Raw genomic sequence first — 7,721 nt, 5'->3', positions numbered from 1 at the left:
CCTGGTTTGGCTGATTAACTTCAGTTTCTCCGTATAAACAGTGAGAGGTCAGCCTAGATAAGAGCTCGGTGGGGAGGGGTGGGGAGATGTTAAAAGAAGAATCATTCACGACACTTGTTAAAGATGATAAGGCAGGGACTTCCCTGGTGGTCCAGTGGGTAAGACTCCCTGCTCCCAATGCAGGCGGCCTGGGTTCGATCCCTGGTTGGGGCACTAGATTCCACACGCATGCTGCAACTAAGAAGTCAGCATGCCTCAACTGAAAGATCCCACATGCCACAATGGAAGAGCCTGCGTGCCGCAGCTAAGACCCAGTGCAGACAAAATAAATGAATTAAAAAAAGAAAAGATGATAAGGCAGACTTCACTCAAGAGGGACCTTTACAATGGGGTTTTGTAGTAGGGAAGAGAGACAGTGTTCAGCTCAGAGTATAATAAGGAAAAGTGACAATTTATAGCCAAGGAGCAAGACAGCAGGTCAGGTGATAGAAAAATACTAAGAGGTAGGGTAATTCTTTGCTAAACTGACCTAACAGCATTTTTACTGAAGGCAGGCCAGGGTGAAAAGATATCAAAGGTCAGACCAACAGTGAGGGATTTTCAGTAAACTGACTCAGCAGGAATCTTGCTAAAACTGGACAATGCAGAGATGAACACGAAGCCCAAAAATCAGGGCCTAATTGAGAAGAGAGTTCAGAGGAACCTGACTTCAGGGTTTGGTCAAGCAGAGAATCAGAAGGAAACACTTGTCCTCTACCATCTTACATTAAGTAAATGGGGCCTGAAAATTAAACTGCCTGAAGACTGAGTAGCAAGAGAAAAACAGAGTTTATTTATGCATGCACTCCCATACACCATGGGAGTGTTCAGTGAGTAAAAGGGGTGGTTAGGATTTGAGGCTTATATATTGTTGAAAAACAAAATTCAACTGAATAAATTGAAAGATCTTATTGGCTTTACTCAATGATTCATGAATCGGGCAGCACCCCATCGTGGGGACTCAGAGCACGCTGCCCTCAAATGTGCCAAAGTGATTATTTTGAATTACAGTTACTTTAAAAATAGCCTGTACAAGAAGGACACTCTGACTTGCCCCTCTGTCTCCCTGAAAACAGGAAATAAATCTCCCATGTAAAAGGTACCCTCCCTGTACCAGGAGGTAGAGAGACATCCTGATCACCAGAGATAGGGAATTTAGGGCCAAGAAGCCTGTGTATGTCTGTTAGCATAATTGATGCTATTTTGGGCCCATAAAACAAAGACAGTTGCTTTTAATTATCCAAATAACTGGTCTGCCACCTAAGAGATATCAAATTTTGATTTACCCAACTACATTTTCTTTAATTTTCTTTTTTATATCAGTGAGAAGATTTCCAAATAAACTGGAAATCGAGCTGTATGTTCTAGAACTTTAGAGTTCAATTTATCGTGCCTTCAAAATTTGTGCAAGGCATTCAACAAAAGTCTTCTTTCTGAATGCACAAGTCAAACCTAGCCCACCCTAGGGGCAGAAAAACCCCTCCATTATTGCTTTTATTAGCCCCTGAGTATTAGCCCCCAGTTTTTATTTCATATTGTGTAGAGGCTCAGGTAAACTTATTGGTTTCCTTTAATATTAATTTAATTAATATGGCCTTAGGGGCAGATTTCTATGCCCTGTCTTATAATACCAGGCAGGGGAAGCACTCCCTAGTGAGACATAATGTCTGTCTCACAATATAATCAGGCAAAAGAGGTGTAACCGTCTTACACAAAGCCCATTCAAATACACTAATTTTTTTAAATAAACTTTTGTCTCAATTCTATCAACTATGATACCTTTAAGTTTAGCTTCCATTAGGATCCCATCACCAAATCTTGGTCTTACAAAGAGTCCCAGAAACTTTCCTTTTATCCCCCGACCACTTTATCTATTTTTGTATTAAAGGCTTTGGGGTCCCTAGTGAGGGGTAGAACCAAGGGACTCGGGTCCTTTTCTCAATCTTTTTTTTTTTTTTCCTTTTCTCAATCTTTAACTCGATTAATTAACCTAACTGTAGCCCCAAGCACTTGCTTGCTAGGTATCTCACTGTAATTTTCTTTCAGCCTTTAACTTATTTTTCCAAACTGGGGTAAATAGAGCAGACTCATTTGGGACCCTTTAACGCTGGGGGGAGAGTAGAGGGTCCCTTTGGCCCTACCAACCTTAGGTAGTTTTGTATCAAAATTTTTTAAAATCCTATCAACATCCATTTTATTTATCCCATTTTTCTTTTGAATTTTATTTTATTTTTTTATACAGCAGGTTCTCATTAGTTATCCATTTTATACATATTAGTGTACATATGTCAATCCCAATCTCCCAGTTCGTCCCACCACCACCTCCACCCCTCCACCACTTTTCCCCCTTGGTGTCCATACGTTTGTTCTCTACATCTGTGTCTCTATTTCTGCCCTGCAAACCGGTTCTTCTGTACCATTTTTTTGTTTTTTAATTCTAGTTTTATTGTATTGTGAGATGTTTGTTTGTTTTTGGCTGTGTTGGGTCTTTGTTGCTGTGCGTGGGCTTTCTCTAGTTGCGGCGAGTGGGGGCTACTCTTCGTTGCGGTGTGTGGGCTTTTCATCGGAGTGGCTTCTCTTGTTGCGGAGCACAGGCTCTGGGCGTGTGGGCTTCAGTAGTTGTGGCTCGTGAGTTCTAGAGCCCAGGCTCAGTTGTGGCACACGGGCTTAGTTGCTCCGCGGCATGTGGGATTTTCCCGGACCAAGGCTTGAACCCGTGTCCCCTGCATTGGAGGCGGATTCTTATCCACTGCACCACCAGGGAAGCCCTGCAAGTTTTAAATTAATGAGTGGGTTTCCCAATGGGACTGCTGCACCGTGTGCAGAATCTGTCTCCACCACTCCCATAAGTTTCTGAGCTGCTTAAGAAAGCCATAACCAGCTAAGAGGAGCCTTGTCTCTTTTCTTCACAACAAAGCTGTCATGTGGTAGCTTCACTTTATCCTGACAAATTCTGTGAAGGTGCTGAATTAAGGAAAGACATCAGGTCAGCCTCCTACCTAATCAGCCAGTCCAAGCCTCCTCAGTATCTTTCAGCTGAGCAAAATCATTCCAGTGTTTTACAGCTGGGGGTAACTGCAGTGTCTTTCAACTAAGCAAATAATAGGTAACTCTTCTATTTAAAAAAAATTTTTTAAACATTTTTAATTGAAGTATAGTTGATTTACAATCTTGTGTTAATTTCAGCTATACAGCAAAGTGATTCAGATTATATATATATATATATTCTTTTTCATTATGGTTTCTCATAGGATACTGAATATAGTTCTCTGTGTTATACAGTAGGACCTTGTTGTTGATCCATTCCATATATAATATATAATAGCTTACAACTGCTAACCCCAAACTCCCATTCCATCCCTCCCCCCAATCCCCCCAACTCTGGCAACCACAAGTCTACTGTCTTTGTTTCTGAGTCTGTTTCTGTTCCGTAGGTAGGTTCATTTGTGTCATATTTTAGATTCCACATATAAGTGATATCATATGGTATTTGTTTCTCTTTCTGACTTACTTCACTTGGTATGATAATCTCTAGTTGCATCCATGTTGCTGCAAGTGGCATTATTCCATCCTTTTTATGACTGAGTAGTATTCCACTGTATATATGTACCACATCTTCTTTATCCATTCATCTGTTGATGGACGTTTAGGTTGTTTCCATGTCTTGGTTATGGTGAATAGTGCTGCTATGAACACAGGGGTACATATATCTTTTCGGATTAGAGTTTTGTCTGGAGTGGGATTGCTGGATCATATGGTAATTCTATTTTTAGTTTTCCGAGGAGCTTCCATACTGTTTTCCACAGTGGCTGCACCAACTTACATTCCCAACAACAGTGTAGAAGGATTCCCTTTTCTCCACATCCTCTCCAGCCTTTGTTATTTGTAGACTTTTTAATGATGGCCATTCTGACTGGTGTGAGGTAGTACCTCATTGTAGTTTTGATTTGCATTTCTCTAATAATTAGTGATGTTGAGCATCTTTTTGTGTGCCTAATGGCCATTTGTATTTCTTCTTTGGAGGAATGTCTATTTAGGTCTTCTGCCCATTTTTCGATTGGGTTGTTTGATTTTTGTTGTTGAGTTGTATGAGCTGTTTGTATATTTTGGAAATGAAGCCTTTGTGGGTTGCCTCGTTTGCAAACATGTTCTCCCATTCTGTAGGTTGTCTTTTAGTTTTGTTTATGGTTTCCTTTGCTGTGCAAAAGCTTATAAGTTTGATTAGGTCCCATTTGTTTATTTTTGTTTTCATTTCTATCGCCTTGGGAGACTGACCTAAGAAAACATTGGTACAATTTATGTATAGGTACCTCTTGAACCTAAGTTCAAGAATGACCTACTCCTCATAGTGAGGAGTTTAACAACCTCTGAATAAACTCAGGATCTTCAACCAGGAGTGGGAGATCAGGTATCAGGGGAGATTCACCCAAATTAATCTGGACTCACTGAGGAGGTGAACAGGCCCAAGGGGTCCTGCTGGTACCAAGGCTCCAAAGTTGAGGCAAAGGAGAGAAGTCTGCTCTGGGTCCCTGAATTGTTGCCAACACTGTCAACTTGAAAAAAGCATACAACATTAAGGGCTCTGAGTTGAGTTTATCCAGCATCTTACTAAGGACTATAGCCCAGGAGAAAGCCTCTCAGATAGCTCTGAGAAACTGTTCTGAAGAGGTAAGGGTGGAGCCAGGACATATATAAACCTTTTTTTCTTTTTTGGGGGCTGGGAAAAAGTGTAGTCAAGCATAAAAAGATTACTGCTAATCACAAAGAACAGACATCTCAAGTTAATGGTTTTAGTGCTTTCCTATGTATGGGAAGATGCAAGAATCTGGGGTAACTGACATTTTTCCTTAGATATGTATATTAACTATCTAGGGGCTTGTATATCTAAAGCACAGAATGCTTCTTGTTTTCTCCATCCTGGATTCCCTCAGGCACATGGTTGGTGGGCAACGGCAGTGGCTAATGGCTTCATCCTTGTAGAACTGGAATGGCAGGAAACATCTTTTTCTTTACAGTATTAAGTCTTGGTTTGCTGACGTCAGGGAGGAAGAATTTTTCCTTCTAGGTTCTCTGGCTATCTAAGAACTCAACTGACATGAGACAGATTAACAGGAGAAAATCAAACAAGTTTAATAACATGTATGCATGGGACAGACCCAGGAAAACTGAGTAACTTACAATGGCTGAAACCACCATGTTCAGCTAATGCCAAAAGAGGATGTTGGGGTAGTGGTTTGGGACTTCAGAGGGGAGGAAGGCAATTCACATGGAGATGGAAAGGCAAATGTTTGGTAAATAAATGTTTGCTGGGCCCTGCAGAGAAAACAGGACACAGAGTGGACTCTAATCTCTAGGCCCTGCGGATTTTCCCCGACCAAACCTAGCCCATAGTCTTTGCAGATATCTCTGGTGACAGCACTATTCCAGGGACAGGCCCTCTATCTAAAAAATTTTTAGGCAGTTAGGGGGAAGGTCAAATTTTCTTCCTGAGTCTTTTGGACCTTTTCAGCTTGAAATAATCCACATGCCAAAGAGACATTTGGGGGTGGTAAGTTTTGTCCCCTACACTGATGTGGGGCTTAGCACAAGTGACTCCATTTTTTTTTTTTTTTTTTTTTGGCCACACCTCATGGCTTGTGGGATCCTAGTTCCCCAACCAGGGATTGAACACGGACCTTCGGCAGTGAAAGCAATGAGTCCCAACCACTGAAGTACCAGGGAATTCCTGTGACTCCATTTTGAGCTGGTTGTTTCTTTTTTAACAATATCTAACTTAGTAGGTGAAGGGACGAAAAGTATACCACCCTAAAATGTATCTCTCTGGCATATTGATTATTTTAGGCTGATTATTTATAAGAAACAGCAGACAGAGGAAAAGCTCTGAAAACTGAGTAGAAGTTATCCTTTTGTAAGAAACATTTACATTTATAAGGGAAATCTATATTTGTGATGGTGTCTCCCTCCCTCTACCATGAAGAGGAGGATGACCAAACCTCTAGAAACTGTTAACAATGAAGAAGGCATATACTTAAACCTGCATAACAACCTTACCCTGTTTACTGTGCTTTGCCTGATAACCTTCCATAATTGATCTCCCTGCCCGCCACCATCTTCTTTTGTATTTAGCCGAAGATGTATTTAAGGTGATGGCTTTGTCCCTTTCAGAGACTTAGTTTAAACGAAGTATACATGTTATTAAAGGAAGTATACAGGATATATGGTATAAAGTATACTTTATATAAAGTATATAGTATATATACTTTATACTTTATATATAAAGATATAAAGTATAAAGGAAGTATACATGTTATTAAACTTTTGTTTTTCTCTTCTTAATCTGTTTTATATCAATTTAGTTACTAGACCAGCCAAAGAACGTAGAAGAGTAGAAGGGAAACCCACCCCTACATAGGGAAAAGGCAGGGATAGGAAAGGCTCCTATGAGAAAACCAGATTTCTTTTGGAAAGACAAATGGGTTTTTAGGAGAGCAAAAGAGAGATAAGAAAGTCTGTGATAATGTTTGTTTATGTAGATACTCCTGGTCTGTCTTCAGGGCCATAAAATTTCCCAGGAGAGGGGATTTATGGTACATTTCCTCTTGGTTTTTCTCCTGGGAGCAGACTCACCCCAAAGAGGGAATTTATGGTAGTCCTCGTTTCTCAGAAGTTCCTGCTTTTAGTAGATGAGAGACACTCTGAGATGGCTTTTGTCTGCATTTATTGAATCTCAAATGTCTTCAGCTTAAAATAATCTTTATACCACGTTTCGGGGTCTGGGTGGGTCCCAACAGGGCTTAGCCAGTTCAATCATTGTTTGGCTCACCATGAAATGGCAAATGACAACCTGAGATGTGTCACAGGACCAAATACATGCCACAGCTGTTGGGGCCAAGACCATGTATCTCAGATTGGGACTTGAACCCAGGTGGCCGGGACTCAAACCCAGCCAAAACCCAGTCTTCCAACTGAGATCACACACCTGATTTTAGGACTTAATGAAGCTCAGGTTCTTAATGTCTCATCAAAGAAAGAATTCAGTGAGAGACCAAGTGATAGGTAAGAAGTGGATTTATTTAGAGAGAAACACACTCCACAGACTGAGTGTAGGGCCATCTCAGAAGGTGAGAAAGGCACCAGGGTCTGGGGTTGTCAGTTTTTATAGTGGTGGGTAATTTCATAGGCTAATGAGAGGGAGGGGTGTTCCAGCTATTTCGAAAGAAGGGGCAGGGATCTCCAGGAATTGGGCTACTACCTGCTTTCTGACCCTTACTCGCCTTAGAATTGTCATGGAGCCTGTGGGTGTGTCATTTAGCTTGCTGATGTGATACAATTAGTGTATACTGAGGCTCTAAGTTCTAGTGGAAGTCGACTTGTCCACCATTTTGGACCTATTTGGTTCTAATCCGTTTATGTCATGACCTCGGGCTATGTAATCCTTTCAAAGGTTGTGCCCTGCCCCCTTCCCTCCTGTTTCAGGGCCACAGCTCTCAAATCACAGCTTTATATCTGGGAACTTAAGAGGCCATTCTTTGAAACTAAAGCTACCTGATTAGGGGATGGTGTGTTCAGAGGAGGGACTTGGCTGGGCAGGTACTTCAACTGAGCTGGCAAAGGCTTTTTGTGTTACCGAACTCAGGTCCACCTGCTCACCACCTGAAAATCAACACTCAAGAGGCAAGTAT

Source organism: Pseudorca crassidens, chromosome 14, assembly GCF_039906515.1.
Source record: "Pseudorca crassidens isolate mPseCra1 chromosome 14, mPseCra1.hap1, whole genome shotgun sequence".
Classification (NCBI taxonomy): Eukaryota; Metazoa; Chordata; class Mammalia; order Artiodactyla; family Delphinidae; genus Pseudorca; species Pseudorca crassidens.
The sequence above is the reverse complement of the archived record's forward strand: the minus strand, read 5'-3'. Positions refer to the sequence as shown.